Source organism: Acinonyx jubatus, chromosome C1 (genome assembly GCF_027475565.1).
Source record: "Acinonyx jubatus isolate Ajub_Pintada_27869175 chromosome C1, VMU_Ajub_asm_v1.0, whole genome shotgun sequence".
In the NCBI taxonomy this organism is placed as follows: domain Eukaryota; kingdom Metazoa; phylum Chordata; class Mammalia; order Carnivora; family Felidae; genus Acinonyx; species Acinonyx jubatus.
The window spans coordinates 134,665,338-134,687,529 of record NC_069381.1 but is presented as its reverse complement, the minus strand read 5'-3'; the positions used below and the strand labels follow the sequence as shown (position 1 = coordinate 134,687,529).

The window sequence follows — 22,192 nt, the reverse complement described above, 5'->3', positions numbered from 1 at the left end:
AAACCATATGGTATCTGTCTTTCTCTGTATGGCTTATTTCACTTAGCATCACACTCTCCAGTTCCATCCACGTTGCTACAAAGGGCCATATTTCATTCTTTCTCATTGCCGTGTAGTACTCCATTGTGTATATAAACCACAATTTTTTTATCCATTGATCAGTTGATGGACATTTAACTCTTTCCATAATTTGGCTATTGTTGAGAGTGCTGCTATAAACATTGGGGTACAAGTGCCCCTATGCATCAGTACTCCTGTATCCCTTGGGTAAATTCCTAGCTGTGCTATTGCTGGGTCATAGGGTAGGTCTATTTTTAATTTTTTGAGGAACCTCCACACTGTTTTCCAGAGTCCAGTCCATGTGTTTTATAGCTATGACTTCAATTACAAGAAAACAAATAATTTCAAAATTGCCTCTTCATCAGTAACTGATTCATCCAAAGTTTGGCCTGAAAATATTTCTTTTCTGTCATGTGGTCATTTTAAAGTTAATTTCTAATAAAACTGTGGTTATGTGCTTCGAAATATGGCAGCAGTTTTTAAAGCCAGAGATTGTAAACTCTGAAAAATTCTAATATCTCTCTTTGTCCTTTACTGCAGTGTCCTTGTGCACACTTTTCTTTTCTGACAATGCATAGACAACGTTTAGTGTTTGATAACTGACATGGCCCACAAGGGGTCTCAGGCCAGGTCTTTGCTATCTGTGAGATGCTGCAGGCACAGACTCACGGGCTTGGTGCTGTCCCATACGAAGCCCTCCTGTCTTCAGCAGCAATGACACCTGCTACCGCCTCTGCTGCTATAGCTACTGTTCCCTTCTGTCCTTGCTTCTGCCAATTCAGACCTTAGTCCACATCTGGCCACTCCCTTCAGGCACTGGAGAGAGTAGACTAGGTGTGTGTATGTGCACTGAGGTCCAAGCCAAATACTTAGCACATTATCTTTCTCACAGTCCTGCTTCTCCTAAATTCTTTATCCCATTGACTTGAAACATCATGCATATCCAGTTGTCCAGGCATGTTGTCCAAGAATTCCTTTGATTCTTCTCTCTTACACATCCTCTCTACCAATATCTAAGCTTTCTTATTTCCCATCTTACTGGACTTGTCAGCAGCATTTGAGATAATTGAGCACATGTATTTGATCAATATCCTCTTTTGTTTGCCTTTTAGGACATTACACTCTCTTATTTTCTCCTCCCACTCACTGGGCATTCCATCTCTTTTGTAGTTTTCTTTTCTTCTCCTAATCTCTTAATGTTGACATTCCCCACAACTAGGTTCTCAGCTTTCTTCTCTTCTCTATCTGCACCGAACCCCTTGGCTATTTCATGGCTTTAAATATGATCTCAGTGCTAAAGACCGTCATATTATGTCTCTAGTCCAGACATCTTTCCAAAGTCCAGATGCCTATATCTTTCTTTGCTTGAATGGTCAGTAAATGTTCCAAACTTCATATGTCCCATACTAAACCGATCTCCCCTAAAGCCTGCTCCATGATCACCCTTCATTGTTCACTTAATTACAAGTCCGCTCTCCTTACTCACAGGTCAAAAAAGGTACTGTCCTCACACTTAATATCCAATCTCTCAGGAAATCCTATTAGCTTGAAGCCTAAAATAAATCCAGTTTCTAGCCATTTCTCACCTTTTCCACTTCCCTCCCACCACCACCCCAGATGTAGCCACCACCACTTCTGGCCAGAATTCCTGCCATCATTTCTTAACAAATTTTTCAGTTCATTCTTGTTCCCCTGCCATCTTGTCTCCCTGAACTGGTCTGTATGAAATGTCTAGACATGAATTTCTAATCATATCATCCCCTGCTCAAATCTCTTAAATGTTTTTGTTTCCTTCTCAGGGTAAAGTGGATGTACTTAACAATGCTCTACCAGAACTTTAGTGATGTGGGTTCTATTACCATTTTGACTTCTCTGGTCCTCATATTCCTCTAAAAGGTCAGGTGTGTTTTTCCTGCCTTAGGGCCTTCGAGCCACAATTCCCCCTTCTTGCTATTTTGTTGAACCAATTTTTGCATGGCTCACCTTATTCAAGTCTTCTTCCAGCCACCCGTTCTCTGAGTCACCAAGGTTTTCACTTATTCTAATCTTCCCTTTAGGTCCCACAGTCCATCTTTCTACATTCTCAACATCCTCAGGTAGGTATGGCTGTGATCGACTCTCCTCCTTTAATGACCTTGAGAACTCTGAAAGTGGCAGCTCTTGATAAGTAGCCACTTTTAGTTTAGAGACAGCAAATCTTACTTTTTGTGGTCTCTTCATATATCTCTAGGAATTTCCTTACAATGCAAAGTGCTGTGTATGTTTCATTCTCTAAGGATAAATTTGTTTTGCAGAAACAGATGACACAGAATGCAAACGAAGACACTGACTACTCTTTTTCTGAACTATGTGTCTTTAGCAGCCTTATAGGGAACCCTCAGGTGCTGTTGGATAGTGGCTCTTATATTTAGGTTCTGATGTGTGAATGATTAAATGGCGGCGATCTTAAATCCTTTTGTCAATTTTTCTTTACCTGTTAATCAACCTTTAAGTTTCTGGAATTCCTCCTTCAGATCAGGCCCCACAAGCATGAAGATACTTTCTGACACAGGATTTTTCTTTGTGAGACATTCGTTGCTGGTATTCACAAGGGTTGTATGTTGCTCAGTAATGCCATGTCTCCTTTCCAGAGGACCACTTTTTCATTGATATCCTTATTATATAAAAAAAAAAAAAGGTGATTTAATAGCGTCTTTCCAAAATGTTTCAGCTGCAGTATTAGAAGCATTTAATTTCATCTTCACACGGTTGCCTAGCTCTCTGTACCTATCTACATCCACAAACTGGGATTGTGCCCCTATGGAATCTATGGGATGGAAACTTTAGCTTGCCTTTTTGCCAAATTCCTCAGCAATTCAGTATTCACTGGAGACTTTCGAGCATTCTGGTGGTCTCATCTGGGCAGCAAACGAGGCAGGTTAAGCTCCTTATGGAAAGTGACCAAGCATGTCAACGTGTCTATTACATGATAAACCTCAATAATTATTTTAATTACTTTTTTTACTTCTCATTTAACATCTATACTTAAACGTATGGTTGTACTTCTCATACCTTATTATAATTGCCTGCTTACTTATCAGAAACCCTCCACTAAACTATTAGTTTCTTGAGGACAAGGGATATGATGAGTTTACATTCATTCCTCAAGAATCTGTAAGTGAGTGGGTTGATTGAATGAAGCCCATATAAATTAGTCATAGGGTTCTGCATTACTTGACAGTTTCAAGCATTGGGTGGATAATGATTCAGGAAGTTATTACAAAAGGAATTATATCAAATGGCTCAATATCCACCCCTATGCCTTACATCTGTGAATAGCAACAGTGCTACATATCAAAATATGTTTCATATTTTGGACACAGAAATTATCAAAAATGATATATTATTTTCAGGATATTAGTTGTATTAAGGCAAAAAATAGGCTAGTTATTTTAAGAAATTTTTCAACAATGATTGAAATAAAAACATTTTAACGTGTTGTCTAGAAATATTAATCTATCACATATTACTTTCCTCAAGTATATTAATGTATCAAACATTACTGTGTAAAAAGAAAAATCAAAGATTATAGATTAATTTAGGAAATATAATTTTATAGGCACGTTTGTATATAAAAACATAAAACTGTAAAAAATCTATAAAAACTTTTTATAAAAACTATACATAATTATCAATAATTACAAAATTTAAGAAGAGGAACATGGCCATAGCTTCCTAGAGAGAAACATATCAATTTCCTAAGGTATCTTCAGGAGATTTCTCAATTTTATCCTACTGTAGTTGAACAATTTTAAATCCAAGTTTAATTTATGTAAGGTGTGTCTTATTCCCTAATTTCCTAATCTATTCCTTAGATTGTATAAAATGAAAATTTTTGTGATATCAGAACAAATTCATATCAATGTGAGGGTGGAAAAATTTTCCATTTGTGCAATTTTTCCATTAGTTATGAAGAGTGGGGCTCTCCACTTAGAATGCAGTTGGTGAGATGAGATTCTAGGTTATCCATGTACCATGCAGAAATTTCTGCAATGATAGAAGTGTTTATGGTCCAGTACAGTGGTCAGTAGCCACACAAGACTATTTAACACTTGACATGTGTCTAGGGCAACTGAGGAACCAAGTTTTTAATTTAATTTAATTTAATTTAATTTAATTTAATTTAATTTAATTTTAACTATATGGTGCCAGTGACTACCATATTGGGCAGTGCAATTCTAGAGAAATCTCTCTTATGTTCTGAATTGGGCCATAAATTAATAGACCTTTCCAATCTATCCCTATATTACATCTGAAAATACATTAACTGGTAGGTTTTCTCACTGAACATGGTGCAAGAGTAATAAAACTCTTTTCAAGATGCCATTTTCATAAATTTGAATTTACTTGGAAAGAATCAGTGATGAAATTTAGATCCATGAAAATTAGGCTGCTTGCATTATAACTCTTCATTATTTGGGCATGCAAAGTGTGACATGATGTAAACCTACATCATTACATGTGCTCATATATTTATATTATGTCATCAGTTTGAATTGTTTATCTAAGGGAGACAGCTATTTTAAAAATGCAGATAAAGTAGTGACTAAAACACTCCGTTGGCATCCATTCTATTACTGAACAGGTGCCACCCTGCAATTTCATGGCACATAAATGGTGAAAAAAAATGTGTTGGGAAAGAATATGACATAAAATTGATGTTAAAAAAAAAGCATAAGCTACAATACTGGTATTGCTAGAATCAATATTTTCACAGGTGGGAAAAATGGTTACTAGATATCTTAGAACATATTATTGAAATCAAACTTGATGATATTTAAGTTTTAGAAATATATGCACTTTATCTCATTAGCCTCTTAAAGCAGGTGTCATTAAGTGAGTCTACTTTGGAAAGGTAACTTCCAAATGTTACCAATAATATGTATTAATATTGACAAAATAGAATAGCAGTTATTTTACCATCATTTTATAGTCTATATCTGTAATCATTTTGGATGTTCAAGTAAGTAAATCTAAACCCCAAACAAGTAAAGAAGTCTGGGCACTTACTTCTGAGTCTTTTGTCTTTAGACAGAATAGACAGCTTCTGTGATTCTAAATTTTATTTTATTTTATTTTATTTTATTTTATTTTATTTTATTTATATATTTATTTAATTTTTGTGATCTTAACTTTTAACTTTATGTTCCAAACAGGAATACTTTTCATGTATATATATAAACAAAACCATCGCCATACTTTGCCACTTAACAATGCATTCTTTAATGAAAGTGGAATTATTTTTAAATAGTATATTTTAAAAAACAAAAAAGAAATAGAACCTGAATGAATCCACATAATGCATATAGTTATTTAACTTCTCATTAGTACCTGTTATAAATACTTTTCTCATTATTTGATGCAATTTAAAATAAAATGCACATAAAATGCAATTGTAAAAAATAAAAAATGTAAAATGATGAGATTTTAGAAAAATTAAATACTCCATGAACTTAAATAGTTTTACTGTAATCGAACATGGCAGTTAGCTTAAAGTTTTGTAGAAATAAAAATATTAAAAAAAAAAATAGAAAAGCAAGCCCCAAATGTCACAAACATAGAATAGTATATGGTTATGGTATTATAACGAAAGTGGATGAGTAACTTGACATTTATAATATTGTCCTTTATATTAAAATATACACTACCTTGTGATAATAAAAACGTTGTTTTTCTCAAAACTGAATTCTAAAAGGAATTTGCTAATGTCCTATGTGAGTCATATTGAACAACATGATGGGAAATTCCCTCAAAAGTGCTTTTGCAAAAGATGCAAGGACGTATTTCACATGGTCATTTCATTTGGATGTTTTATTCTAGGGAAGTAGGTTAAAGATGTCCAGGTGTATGGATTTCTGGTTCTAAATTGATTTTTAATAAAGCTTGGAAATTAGAAGGGAAATTATTAGTTACTAAGTGTCTCAGCCATCCTTTTCCAATTATAGATTCTCAAAACTAGACTTTCAACAAGAAGGTTGCTGGAGCCCAAGACTGAGCAGTAGTAAACGTGTGGAGACAAAAGTTGTGCATTAGCAACATTGACAATGAACAATTCCCATTCTTTGTGTAAACTGTGTGTCATAGCACAGTATTTACTCTGTGTCATGAAAACTCAAGAACCTGAATTATAGTTTATTCAAAAGAGAGAGAAAAAAGTTTTATATATGTACAGGAATAGATTGAGAATCCATTCAAAACTGGCTCAAATAATCCCCAATTTGTAGTACTGGATCTCCTGGATTCACTGAATAAATTCTTACTTGCCAAGCTAGATTTCCACATCATAGAGCACAGTCTAATTAATCTGGTTAGGAAAAATTGACAGCAAGTATGACTATCCATTTTGACCATTAAATTAATTACGACTACACGTTGGAATACCTAACATTTGTGTGGTTCCATAAAGATTTAATTAATATATCATCCCAGGCCAATAATTTGAATGACTACAGTATATGGTAATTATAATCAAATGTCATTCTGCTTACCTTTTCTGTTATTTAACCATTCATCTGAGATTTTCACTATAAAGATAAAAATCTTCTGGGGGGAAAATAAAAATTTCTGGGATAGTATATGTGACTCTACGGACTCTATGGAAGTTTGGCATCAAAAACTGTATCTTGTATTTATTCATAATTTCCTCATTTGACAAACGCCAGGCTTTAAAATGGTCTTAAAGTTTATTCATCTGCATTTTTTATGCTAATATAAATTATGTATTTGAATTTCTGTCTCTTTTGCAATAGGGATAATACTCAAATTCATGAAATTTCCATATATTTAAATTTGGATGTTTATTTCTCTGTGCTTCAATATCATTGGGCATATGCTCCTATTATATAATGATTGTGTTGACTTTCATTTGTTCTTAAGCTTCTCTTTCAACCTTAGCTGCAAATTGGAACCAATTGGGAAGCTTTAAAAATTTTTATGCTTTGACTCCCTCTAACCCAAGATTCTGATTTAATTGGTCTCGGGTCATATCTGAGCACCAGTAGTGTGCAAAAGTCTCCCAGTTATTCTTACATATGGCCAAGTTGAGAATTACTGCTCTCAACTGTAAGATTCTTAAGGGTAGGAGCCATGGCTTATTCATCCTTGTATTTGCCTAACACAGTACCTGCCATATGTATTTAATTTCAGAACATATGTTACTGGATATTATCCAATAATAAAAAAAAAATCCATTCATGTAGTTAACCTCACAAAGGTATTCCAAGTCTTTTTAAAGAGCCAAAATTTTCTATTCAAAGGACTTTAGGTTTTCCTCTCAGCAGTTTTGATCTTCTTTATTAGCATTAAAATTTATTATTTTTTTCCTTCATGGACAAAACCTAAAACAAGAAAAAATATGTTGTCATGTTACCTACATTAAGAAAAACTAAATATTGTGTTTAATTCCTCTTATTTAAAAGAAAAATCAGCCTCTCCTTTTCCATGTGATCTTAGTTCCTCATTCTTTCAGTATTTACTTTACACTTAAATAAATTACATTCCTAAATGTCATGTATACAAGATTGGCTTGATTTAGAAATAAATTATTCTCTGTACAAGCATTTTAAACCCAACTGACACCTGAACATGATTTTAAATTAGTGGTTTTCAAACAGAGACATGGTAATGTCTGGGGACATTTTTTTGGTTGTCACAGCTTGGGGGAAGGGGACTGTCACTGGAATCTAGTGGGTAGAGACAAGGGATACTGCTAAACAACCCACAATGCACTGGACAGCTTTCACAATGAAGAATCATTGACTCAAAATGTCAATAGCACTGAGGTTGAGAAAGAGGTTGCAAATTAAACACAAATGCAAATTAAACATAAGTATTTTAAAATAAATTATATTATTTTTTCATTGTTTCTTTTTATTCTAAGGAAAACTCAATGAAATGAGTTTATGCTTTCCAGAAGTGCTGATATCTTAAGGTATTAGAAATAAAAAATCAAAACATTCTACAGAAATGGAACTGTGGAAGTGTGACAAGAATTTCCACCATTGAAATAAAAAGTCACTAGTGGCTTTATATTTCACTCTAGTGAAATGTAAATTTGAAGGCCAGGCTTGTTCTTGGAAGGAAAAAATTCTTGTATATATATGTACAGGAGTAGACTGCAGAACCATTCAAAATTTGTCACCAGTCATGACATTTGTCATACAGCTTCTATTTGGAAGATGGTACTATTTTCCCTAAGTATTCATTCATTCATTCATTCATTCATTCACTCACAAATCTTCTTACATTGTCCTGGTCGTGTCCTGGCTCTTACATTGTCCCTCATGGTCCTGAGATTGGAAACGTCTACTGATATATCTATCATTAATCAATCTCCTAGCCATAGCCAATCTATAAAGTTTCCCATCAGAATTTAATGCTTTAAGTGATATCTCTAGAGTAGATGGTGTGATATGCCACTCATACCCCCCTTTCAAATGGAGGCACTCATTCCACCGGCTTCCGAAAGTGTTGGCTACTGACGATTCAGAGCTGCATTTCTCTGTGGGAATTGCCTTTGCAGAATCAGCCTGCATAGACTGAACAACATATGAGAGGCTACCAAAGCCCAGCCATTTTGCATTAATTTGGGTCAGTTTTGAAAACTTTTTCCAGTTTTAGGACTCCACGTGGGATTGGCATTGGCTAATGCCTCTATTGTAACTTATTACAGTTCAGCTTTTCCCTTTGCTTAATACTGGCACCTTCAGTTCCTTACAGGTGTTCCTGGGAGCATCCACAATAAAATCCCTGCTTATAAATCTCAATCTCAGAGTATGCTTCTAGAGAAATTGACCTAAGATAATAATATCCTGGAATGAAATTTGGAAACTAGGTCATCCTTTGGCTTATTGACATTGAGAATTTCATTACTAGTGATAAGTGGATTATCAATAGCTCCTGATGTGCAATAGGGTCAATTATTACAGTTTCATTCGGTTGTGATCAGGTATTAAACAACAACAGAAAGGAAGGCAATGGCCAGTGCAATACCTATGCTGTTTGAGAGAAACAGAATATTCACTGCAAAGGTTTTGAAGTTGGAAGAGTTTTGTTAAGTGTATTAGATAAATAAAACAATAGGCTAAAGATGATTTTGGACAATGTGAAACAAAGTATAAATGTCAGAGAAGTACCTTGGTAGCATGTAAAGATATAAGCATTCCTGTTAGGCAGAAGATAGAGGAAAACAAGCATCAGGCCCAGCACTTACTAAAATAGCTCTCTAGAGAAGGTAAAACTCTCATCTCCACATCGGCTACACCAATATTAGAGCATTGGTTTGGAAGGAGTGGGGCATTGAGATTTGAAATAATTATATATGGGTTGGTGCAGTCAAGAATTTTAAAATGCCAGATCTTCCTGAACATTCTGGATCTGCAGCTCACTATCCCTTTTAAAATCTGGCCTTCCTCTCTTGGTGAAGAAAATGCAGAGAACTCTGTTTTGTATTCCAACATAAACTTTTTCAGGATCTATCACCTCTCCTTCTAACCAACATACCAATAATTATATACCATCTAGGAAAATGCTGGGAGCTGCAGGTTCTAGCCAACATGAAGACACTGAAGAGACAGATATGGGACAGGGTATTAAAAATGATGGCTTAAGGAAGATGGAGTAAAAAGTTGGATAACAAAGAGTGTATCAATGTAAGAGCATTCTTCCATGATACAGCAGTTAGCTTCCTGGCATGGACTCAGAGAGATGACACTATTATGTTAGTAGAATGTCTCTTGGAAGGTTGAATAATGCAATAGTCCACACAATGTGAACTACAAATGCTGGCTGCCATGGAAAACAGTGAGTAAGAAGCTGAAAGACTCAGAGAAGTGGGGATGCTAACATGGATATATCATACGAAACCCAAACCTCACGACTAAAGGAGAGGTCAGATCCCAAATGGGGAAGACCTTGCTATACTATGGCAAATCTATACAGCCATGATTTTTCCTAACTTCTCAAAGGTATCTATGACCGTTTGCTTAGATAACTGTGTTTTTGGAAAAAGGGAATACTCAAGCATTAGAATCACTATTAGACACAGAAGCTCAGTTGACATTAATACTCAAGGACCTAAAGTGTCACTATATTTTCCATGTTAGAGTAGAAACCTAAAAGGCCAGGTGATAAACCCACGTCCAGTTTTCAATAGGTAATGAACCTACTTCCGGTTTGCAATGGGCCTACTTTGTCTATAGATTGACTCAGTAATCATTTCCCTGATCACCCAATGTGTAATTAAAATTGTTACATCTACTTGACCTGTGGGGAAAGAGCCATCATAGTGGGGAAGGTACAGTGGAAGTCTCTGAAACTGCTACACACCTTCAACAAGCATATTAAAACAAAACATTGTTTCATCTTAGGAACAATTAGAGGTTCATATCACCTTAAATGACTTAAAGAATACAGGAGTGGCAGTCTATATCATATCACTATTTAACCTGAGTCCATTCTTTCATTGAAAAAAAAAGTAAAACTAGCAGAAGTACTAGTTGGCACAACCAAGTAGTGCCTCGTTTGAAGCTGCTGCACTGAATATGATATCTTTTCCAGAATCAATTGACACGACTAGTATACAAAATGTGTGAGCACTGATCTGGCACATGCATTCATCTCCATTACTATGAGAAATGGAGATCAAAAATTTACACTTATATGGGACAAGAAGCAGTGTACATTTTCAGCTTTGCTTTAAGACTTTGTGCCTTTCAGCACTAAGAAGGACACACGTTGCTTGCTAGGCTTTTTTTAGGTTCTGGCAAGAACATAATTCACAGCTGGAAGTACTCTTTGTACTTTTTACCTGATGATATGGAGGTCAGTCACATCTGAATTGCGTGGAGAATGTGAAATAACTCTTCTACAAAGTAAACACTATAGTGCAAGCCCACAGCTTGGGCCATATATTCTGGTAGACCCTGGATGTACCTGTGATAAGAAAATGATATATAGTGTTTATAGCATGTCCCAATATAGAACCACAATTTGAAGACCCAGGGTTTTTGAGAAGGAATGTACCATCTGTAATGGAGAACTATGCACCATTTGAAAAACAGCATCTAGCCTATACTGAGTCTTGGCAGCAATGGAGTGTCTGATCATAAGACATCACCTGAACATGTAGTCAGGGCAATACATTATGAGCTGGATTCTCAGACCAAAAATTGAAAAGGCTTGGTGGGTCCAACAGCAATTCCTCAGAAGATAGCCAAGATCTGGCATAAGAAGGGCCAGAAATCAGAATGAGCTGCATGCACATGTGGCCCAGAACCCATATCAAGCTCCTCTGTTATTCCAGTGCTTTTCATTCAGCTCACACCTATGAGCATTTCGCAGACAATCTTTTTGACTGGCTGACAGAGGATGGAAGAATCCCAGGATGTGTTGGCTTAATATGTTAATATAAACTGGAAATGAGTTGCTGTGGTGGTATATCTCCACACAGGAGTTGCTCTGCAACAACGTGGTAAAGGGTCATCTGTCCAGTAGACAGAGCTTTGCGTGATCTACCTAATCATCTATTTTGTGTGGATAGAGAAGTAGCTTAAGATAAGAGTACATATAGAGTCATTAGCAGTGATTAATGTTTTGGCTGGTTAGTCAAGGGTCTGGAAGGAAAAGAATTGGAAGATTAGGGACAAGATATGAAAAAGAGGCATGTGGATGGATGCATTAAAGTGAATACAGATGTAAAGATCTTTGTATTATACATTAATGTTCACTGGAAGACATTCAAGAGAAGAAAACTAAAAATTAACCACATAAACACAATATTTTAGCCAGCCTCTATCACTGACAAGAATAATGGGCTCATAAACAGAGTAGCTATGGTGGTAGGAATAGACTATGCATGGCCTCAAAACTTGGTCTCAAAAAACAGAACAAAACAAACAAACAAACAAAAACAAAAAAATACCTTAGTCTCCAACTCAACAAACCATGTTTCTGTACAATGTCCAAATTCCAACAAAAGAGAGGAATTCTGAGCCCCCTTTACAACACCATTCACTGAGAGGACCAACATACTACTGGCTGCAAATGGATTATATTGAACACTTTTTATGCTGCAGTAGGGCTAATAATTAGACTCGATAGGGATTGCACATATTTGGGGTATAGATTTTCCTTTTCTATTTTAGCCAACACTACTAGCCAAAGGTTCAGACAGTGTTTAATCCCACTGATACCAGATACTGAAAAAATTGCTGTGTACTAAGGAGTCCACTTTACATCAAGGAGATGCAGCAGGGGGCGTATGACTATGGCTATAACACATTCCACACCAGTTAGAATCTGCTAACCTAATAAAGTAAAAAGTCAGCCTTTGGAAGATATATACTTGGGGGGCAACTTGAATATGTTGCTCTCTGAGGATGAGACACTTCTAATGTTATATGGCCTAAATTGTCCCCAGTAGCTAAAACACATGGGTTCAGGAAACAGAGGATGGAAGTAGGAGAGTGGTCAACTTGCCATCATCTCCAGGGTCCCACTTAGGGGATCTTTGCACTTTGTCCCTGAAAATTTAGGTTCTGAGAATCTTGAGCAGTGACATCCAATAGCAATTTTTGCAATGATCGTTATGATCACTATCCAAGCTGTCTAGAATGCATGTGGCTATTGAGCATGTCAAATGTGGCTAGTGTGACTGAGGAACTTTCTTTTCTATTTAATTTAATTTTAATTAATATGAATGTAGATTCATATAGCCACATGTTTGTTGCTGGCTATAATACTGGACAGTTCAAGCCTAAGGACTTAATTCCTGGAGAGAAATGGTTTGGCCAGAAAACAAAGCAAGAGTCCCAATGAACATTTAAATTTAATCTATGACTGATGCTCAGTCATTTTCAGCTCCTCATGCTGAAAGGAGAAAAGTCCACAAGAGAGATCTCCTGACTCTAACCAGATCCATTGTTTCTAATCATCTGCAGGAGGAAAAGCTTCTGACATATGATTGGGTAAGGAAAAATAGGTTTATTACCTAGATGATCCACTAAAGCATCTCTTTACACTTTCTACACAAAAAGTGCCTATTCCTAGGCCAAGTTTTTTTCCTAGGCAACTTTTGACAGTACATGGACAAGTGCAGCAGCCAGCGTCTGGGAAGACACAGTGAAATGGACTCAGGACTTTCAGAGATTATGTTCAGAGTCACCTAAGCATACAAGCTACTTAGAACAGCACAGATGTCAGCCAAGGGTGAAGACAACCTAGAATTAGTAGTACAGGAGAAAGACGAAAATCATCAGTTGCAGCCCAAGAACAGCTGTAGTAATGATAGAGATATAAAGTGCTGTAATTCTTTCAAAAAAAATCTTCCTCTTATAGATTTTTCCAGAAACAAGACCAAATAAAATCAAGGAGTTGTTCTCAGAGGATAGCTGTCCATGTGAAGTGATTGGATGCATAGTAAACAGACTTTGTGGTGAAACACCCAGATTCTCTGTTCAGGAACACTCATTTCTTCAGAAGACCAGAGTATTTGCTGTTAGAGACTCACACCTTTTACCCTTCTCAGAGAAAGAAGTGTTTTGCCCAAAGCTATGCCCACTCTCTGACACCAGCCCCATCCAATGTCTATTCCTTGAGGGATACAAAAGGCCTCTACCTTTGTGTCCATGTAGGAGAAAATGTGAAGGGCCTCTCCAACTGCAGGATTTCCTATGGCATCAGCCAAGACCTCTTGTTTATTAACACTGCTATTCAATCTCTCCCTTGCACAATTTCTGTTTCTTCACTCTTTATAGCTCTTGTTCCTGAGTATATTCTCCAATAGACTTCGTCCAATGATCCCAGAGTTTATTTCTGAGAACCCTAACTTAAGACTCAGAGTCCTCACTTTATCGCCTGGTCCATAAAGTGCTCCTTGCTTCAGTTTTGCTCTCATATGAAAGTTGACGCTTCTCAGAATATCTTGGTCCCTTAGAATGTCATCACCTGTGGAATATTTGGAGTTTTCATTTTCTTCCTGTCTGATAGCCCTTTCTCCACTCCTAAAACCATTTTCTGATTGGGGAAGTCCAGTCCAGGCCAAGGGTCCTGCTTGCTTGGGGCTAAACACTAGACACATTGACCAAATGAAAATAACAGACATAGGTGATTGATAGGGCTGTCAGCCAAGTGTTTCACATTCATCCTGTGCCTGGGTATGTTTTACAATATCTGTACTCTTCCTAGGTCTCAAACCATATCATTATTTCTCATGGCTCTGGTTTCACTTCCTTTGCTTCTGTGTATCATAACATTTCCCTCATGGACATGGTTTCATAGTTTAGGAAGTCATTTGTACCATCCCAAGTGTGTTTGCTTTATAGATGTGCATGGTCTTGTCTCACAGATCCATCTATTTGAGCATAAGTTGTCAGCTGGTATAACCTAATATTATCTAGTCAAAATACCCCCCTCAGCCCACGTGTGAGAAAGAGTTGAATTTGAGGATTGGTACTTGTTTAAAAACAGAAATCAATTAAATTGCCTTGGACCTGCCTTACGATACTAACTTACTAAGAAGGTATTAAAGATGACATTTTGCTTTGCTTTTATTTTTTCACCTGTATCGGACTTTGACATTATAATGCTTCTAGCCAGTCTGCAGCAGTTGTGACGGCACGAATCATTAAAACCACTGATTTTTGCAAGTTATACCATGTGTAATTCACAGTTTACTTTATGAGAATACTTAATGTATGAAGTGATTTATACAAGTTATTTTTTTTGTCTTTATAGCATATATGTGAAGTAGATACTCAAATTATTTTTTAGATTTTTTCCCCCTAGGATTCTTTCCCTCCAGTTATTCCTATCCCTACCTTTAAATAAATGTATGCAGATAATTGGCCTTGGATTTTTGCCTTAGAGAAGTGACATTTATTGCAGATGATGATGATGATGTTGATGATGATGATGATGATATCAATAATAATAAAAGTATTCTAAACCTTCCTGGCTTCAAAGACATAAATCCAATTATAGATGTAACCTTTATGATTCATAGGCAGATATAACCATAACAGCCTGTTTTTGAGATAGAAACTGCAAGAAAAGAGAGGGGGAGATTTCCTCAGGAGGAGAAAAGTGCATCCTCCTAACTTTGGAGGAAAGTGTAATACAATAGGGAGTAATGAGCCATTGGTGCTAGTTTTGTAAAACCAAAAGAAAAGTGTCTTGTGTTCTATTTTCTGGGCAGAGCCCTCAGTGAGGTGACGAGACTACACAGAGGCTAGAAGAGGACCTGTGCATTTCCTTCCAGGTGGAGCCTTTGGAAGGCAGCGGACTCCCAGAGACACAATGGTGGCTATGGTGCCTAGTACAGAGCCTGACAGAAGTGAATATCCTGATGATGGGCACAAGTAGCAGATATCTTCTCATGCCCCAAGTGTGGTTCTGAAGTAACAGAAGAAAATGTAGGATTGAAGAATCCAGTGGGCAGGAATAGGGAATGATCAGCGGTAGCCTAGTGGACTGATGGAAATAAGCAATGGGACAGTGTGTTTTTCAGCATGTGTCTTCAAAGACAAATGACTCTTCTTAAGCTTCGGCGGTTTAGAGGTTTATAATAGAAATTAAGCCATATCTTATTTTTAAAAAAAGGAAAGGAAAGGAAAGAAAGGAAAGGAAAGGAACAGAAAGGAAAAAGAAAAGAATCACAGGAGATGGAATTCTATTTAGGGACCTAATGCTGTCAGTGACTAAATAATTTTCCCAAGGTAGTACCAGTAACGGTGGTAGGGAAGGAAGAAGCATGCAGGCTTTCCCGCTTCAAACCAAAAATTTCCCTCTTCCTTTCATCACCAATATATATTTACTTTAAAAAGTCACTTTTTAGTTCCCAAACCTATAACCCCATTCTACTCATGAGAAAAAATATGGAAAAAATATGAAATGAAGGTCATTCTACAAAACACCTAACCTGTACTCCTCAAAGGTACAAACTTCCACTTATAAGATAAATAAGTACTAGAGGTGAAATGTACAGCATGGTGACTGTAACTAACACTGCTGTAGGATATGTAGGGAAGTTGTTAACAGAGGAAATCCTAAAGGTCCTCATCACAAGAAGCAGGTCTTTTCTTTTTATTGTATTGAGATAATAGATTTTGACTAAACCTGTTGTAGCAACCATTTCACAACATATGTCAATCAAATCATCATGCCATACACCTTAAATTTATACAGTGATGTCTGTCAATTATTCCTCAATAAAACTTGAAGAAAAATTTAAGAACATTAAACAAACAAACCAACAAAAAAACAATAGAAGTCTGAAAAAGTGTCACAGCAAAGAGGAGCCCAAGGAAGCGTGATTGTTACATAGAACGTGGTATCCTGGCTGAGGTTCTGGTACAGAAGAAAAACTTTAGGCAAAAATTAAGAAATTTGAATCAAGTATGGATTTTCTTCCACAATCATGTATCAATATTTGTTCATTAATTATGACAAAGGTATCATGCTAAACAAAGATGTTAATAAAAGGGGGAGCTGGCTGTGGGGTTTATGGGAATGCTGTGCTATTCTTTAAACTTTTCTGTAAATATAAATCTATTCTAATATTAAAAGTTTATTTTAAAAATAAGACAGGGGCACCTGCGTGGCCCAGTAAGCTAAGCATCTGACTCTTGGTTTCCACTCAGGTCATGATCTCATAGTTGGTGAGTGTGAGCCCCGTGTAGGGCTCTGTGCTGACAGTGCAAAGCCTGCTTGGGATTCTCTCTCTACCTCTATCTCTGCTTCTCCCCCACTCATGCTCTTTCTCTCTCTCAAAATAAATAAGTGCACTAAATAAATAAATAAATAAATAAATAAATAGAAAAAAAAGTTACTGAGTATGCCCATCCTGGAAACCTACATTTGTTTTAAAGACATCACATTCTGGCCTCTCTGTCAGAAATAATACTCCTCAGAATAATACTACATCCCTATTCAATTTTCCACTAATTCTTTTCTTTTTTTTTTACAAAAACTCTAGTTTGGCTTGATTCAATGTGCTTTCAATTTTTCATTTTTACTCTTGGTGTTTCTCTCACCTCGTAAATCCAGACTATGCTAGTATAAATATAGATAGATGAATAACTAGATCTGCAGATAGCAATATATGACAGACGCAATCACAGACACAGTAATGCACAGTTGTACTAATACACATGCAGATAAACACACACCAAACACCTTACTTCTCAGATTCAGAGGAGTGGGTGATTAAAAACCATGCAAGTGGATATTTGTTGCTATTTACTGCAAGGCTTTTGTAAGTTACTTTGTATTTTCTAAATTCGATTTTCTTATCTGAAGTGGGGAAAATAAAACCTATACGGCAGAGATAGCATTTAAATTAGTGACAGTATGCGAGCAGAAGGTTTGACCCATAATAGGGGCTCCATTTTATTATGAGGTACTGAAAATCTAATGGCCACGTTCAATTTCATGGTTTCTGGTCAACTACTATGTTCAATCGTGTTCTTTAGTCATCCCCTCTTTAGGCCCTTCCAACTGCAGGTCTATTATTTTCCCTACTTGTGCAGGTCTTATATATGTGAATCATATATGTTTATGTGATGCATCGATGCCTGTGCCCTGAGAAGTAAACAGCTGCAGGCAGAAGATGAACAAGGATCTGAGAAACATGGGATCAACACAGTGTGTCTTTGACTTAGTAATGAAGAAAAAAACCAGGACCATGAGTATTTGCAATTTAGGGATCATAGGAACTTGGAGCCTCATTGCAAAATTTTCTACTGTGGAGAAGAGAGGTCAAGCTTAGACATATGTTCTTATTAACAAGAGTCATTTAAAGATGGCTTGGACTCTATCAGCCTGAAGACACTCAGAGCTTGTCCCTTGTGTGCACTTTCTTCATTTGTGAGAGGCTCCCTTCTGTGTGCCTCTAAATTCAGCTTTCCTGATTTGAGCAATGTGTCTCCTTAAACTGACTGCTCTTGAGCTCTGGCAAGTTTCTGTATGCCAGTAATATAATTCACAACATCTTTTTGTCTAGGTCTACTTCCCTTGGTATCATACTCCATTGGATAGTATGATTTTTTAAAAATGACCTCAAGTCAGCATTCCTAATGGGGATTCCCATGAATTTTCTGGAGGTTCATGTACTTTGCCTGCTTTTTGAATGGGAATATGATTCCTTTATCGATTCCACTCCATGCCACAAGAGACTTTACTTTCTTAAGAATAAATCAGGAACTGATCTTCTGGGGGTCTCACAATAGGGTCATAGTCCTTACTCTTTTGGTGGTATTCCTGCAGCCCCTCTTACTGGGCACCCAGAGAGGCAGGAATTGCCCCCACCAACATACCCAGAGGGAAGATATGGAATAGAGCTCAAATCACACTTACTGTTCTCTAAAGACACGCTCTACACATTTTCCCTATCTCTTGACCCCCTTTCACCCCTCAGTAGATGTGACAGTTCCTGAGTCAGCTATAGGTTCTCTACCTTGAAATTCTGTTGGTGGTCTAAAATCTCATTTGTGATATAGCATCTTATGGAGTCTTGGTTCCTTAGCAGAAACTCTAAATTTCACATCTTCTTACATGTACCACATAGGTGATGGTGTAAACTGGAGGATATTAAGGTACTTTCCTCAGTGGAACTTTATTATTATTCATCTACGTGGGAGAAAGCCCTTAGGAATGTGAATCACAGTGCAATTAGTATCGGGTCTGTTATGGGTTAAATAGACTTCTGTGGAACACTGTGAAGGTTTCTCAAAATTTGTAGCAATACTTGTTTGGGAAAATGAGATCTAATCTCTAAACACAAAAATTGTCAACTACTATTCTGGAATAAACTTATTGTAAGTTAAGAGCTTGCTCAAATTGGTGATTGACTTGCTACACAAACCCTCAATGACCTTCAGGCAGAAGCACATACTTTGAAGATGTCTGGCTGGAGCCATGGTACAGGTTGTGATCTGAGTACAAATTGTTGACCTTGAGGAAGCTGACAGTCCTACCCAATTGCAACACACATTTAACAGTCTTGTCTATGTAGCCCTGCACTTCAAACAACTGAGAAAATGAGTCTTATATGACCTAAACAAAATCTTTACACATCAAAACAAACTCTTTAGGTTTTTGAAGATATTTACTTAAAAATTTCAATTGAATTTATTCCAGCCATTCAGTGTGGCTTAGATAAATTTACTAAGTGAATTTGAACCCTTGTAATCTGTGATTTGAATATGGGTAGTTTTTATATTTCTTGGAATCTGCTGATAAATGCTTTTTGAATTTATTCATCTTGCCTATCATTATTATTAACAAAAGATAATATAAATTGTCCTGCAAAGGAAGACAGGTGCAATAATATTTTATGAACGGAATGCTTTCTTAAAGACTTCACATAATTTGAAACTCATATAATTCAAAATTATTTTTCTCATAGGAATAAACATAAAATAAAAATTGCACTGTTTCAAATTTGGCATCAAAATTGAGGATCCAGGAATATTTTATAACACTCTATTTCAAATTATCACAATCCAAATTTGCATAAAATAATACCCCATTTTATTTATGTGAGCAATGACAAAGTTACAGGTAAGTGTCTCAAATGTATGTTTGTTTTTTTATAGATATTAGTGATGGTAATCTCTGTATGGCTAATTCTAGATAAGAACAACAATGTTTCCTAGAGTCTAAGTATGCAAGGAATGATTATTAAATTAAGAATATACATCTTTCACCAAGTTAATCTGCTTTGTTTATAACCAGAGTGAATGGAAAACCTTTCTGATTTCCAAGTGTTGAGCTTATACCTATGCCTCAGTGGTAAAGGGAACATCAAGTCTTATGTTTCCTTCCGATGTTAATGATCACAAAATATCTCAGGGAGAACTGGGCATTGACTGGCAGCCAAACACAGAAAGCTCAAAAAGAGTGCCTCAGTTCTATCGAAGTATGTGTTTTGTGGTCTGTTAATATTTTGCATTAAGCCAATTTTGAGCTATTAAAGTTTTTGTTTTCTTTTTTTCCTTTTATCTTTTTAAGTTTGCTAATCATCAGGAAGCACTCACTTTCATCTGGGATTTGTTTGCATTGATTGTGTTTCCTCAGGTCCTGGGCTCCATAACCAAGCTTTTAGAATTAGTGTGGGAGGTGGCTGTTATGCTAAGCTTCTAAAAAGTACTGACTCTACCCACCCTCAACCCAGACCTGGGTCATAGAATTAAAAATAGGGCAAAATGTCAGACAGCCGGGAAAATATTCAGATTGAAGCTATGTGCTTCATATCTATAATATTCATTATATTCAATTATGGTTATTTTTTGTTATGGGCCTTTTGAAGTGTTTTCTATGCATATTTGAGGTCGTTTTCTAAAGATCTGTCACATAACCCTTCTCTTTTTCATCATGGTTTAGAATTCCCTATTCTACCAACCAAGATCTCACCAAGAAACATGGTACATTCAAAATAGTTCAACTGAAAACCATTTACTAGAAAGATCAGGATGAAGGGAACCAACTAGAGATGTCTGAGGTGCTGGCCACATTTGAACAAAAGGAAGCTATTGCTAATCCTAGACCTGAAGGAAAGAAGGGAGGGGACATTATTATCTAAGTCCAGTGAGAGATGGAACCATGGACAACCACACATCCCAGACATCCAGTGGGGAAATAAATACCGTGCCTCTTCCAATCCCTCATAGTTTGCCTGTACCTCTGCCATTCACCCTCAATTGAAAGCCCAGCAAGACAATAATAAACAAGTAACAACAACAAACAACAACAACAACAACAACAACAACAACAACAATAAAGCTGGCAATGCATTCTGTAGAAACTAGTTTCCCAGGTCACAGAGTGGGTCAGAGGGAGGCAGAGAAGGGATCTCTGGGGGGAAATGGGGAATCACCAGGTCATCTGCTCTCTCACTGATTCTAAATCAACTATTACCTGTGAACCTCCTCCATCTGGCCCTCTCATCCTTCCATTTGCTTTTCATTTCCAAGCAAGATGTTTTAGTCTGTTTGGGCTGCTGTAACAATATACCACCAACTGGGTAGCTTATAAGCAATAGAAATGTATTTCTCGCAGTCCCACAGGATGGGAAGTGTAAAATCAAGGCACCAGCGTGGTTGTGTTTGGTGAGAGCCTCTTCCTGGTTCATAGTTGGCACCTTTCCTTTGTGCCAGGGGGAAGGGGATCTCTGGGGTCTCTTTTTAAGAACAGTAATCTCATTGGTGAGGGCTCTATCCTCATGCCTCATGACGTAAGCAACTCACACGGGCATGACTCTTAATACCATCATCTTTTGAGGTTAGGATTTTAAATTATAAACTTTGAGATGCCACAAACATTCAGATCATAGTGCAAGGGAAGCCTATTCGTTTTTTTATTTATTGAGTGCAACTAAGCCATAAGCGTATACTGGAACTGGGAATACAAAAACAAAACAGATCTAATCCTTCAACATTTGGAAAAAGTATCCTGAGAAGGGTCTTGAAAAGGAAGTTTGAACGAGAGGCACATCAATACATCCACTGCTCCTTGCTGGTCTTGCTATTTCCACATCACCCGTCTCCAGCCAGTCATCTTTGCTAGCTCTCACCTTCTCTCAAGCCCCATGTCTCTTGGGGCCCTGCCCTGCTGTCCACCGGAAAATGAAAACTCCATTCTCCCCCATCCCCGCCCCCCCACATTAGTTTGCTTCTGAAATATAACACTGCAGAAAATCAATTATAAGTAAAAAGAGAGAAAATAGAAAATGAAGAGAAAAAGAAACATGTGCTTTTAACTCCCTGTCCATTCCCCAATTTTTCTAGAGAACCTACAGATATAAATATGCATGTAGACACAGGTAACTCATGGGAAAAAGCCCAGTGAAGATGCTTCAGGGAACCCTGGTAGATATGAGAGAACACAGTTCACCTTTTGACTATCACACTCAACATTTTTTTGGAAAGTGCAGGAGAGCCACTGGCAGAAAAGTCTGCTTCTCACAACTCACTTGCAAGACCCTTATTTGGAACTTCCCAAATTCATCAGCCCTTGACTGACTGTAACCATATCTTAAGCTCCTGGAACTGGTCCCATTTCCACCACCAAAAACATGTTGAAGGAAAGGACAACAGTG

At 36.9% G+C, this 22,192-nt stretch overlaps 1 pseudogene; it reads right to left on the bottom strand.

The window, feature by feature from the left end:
• Positions 1-1,953: 1,953 nt before the first annotated feature.
• LOC113595114 (uncharacterized) lies at positions 1,954-21,325 on the bottom strand (annotated as a pseudogene).
• Positions 21,326-22,192: the final 867 nt, after the last annotated feature.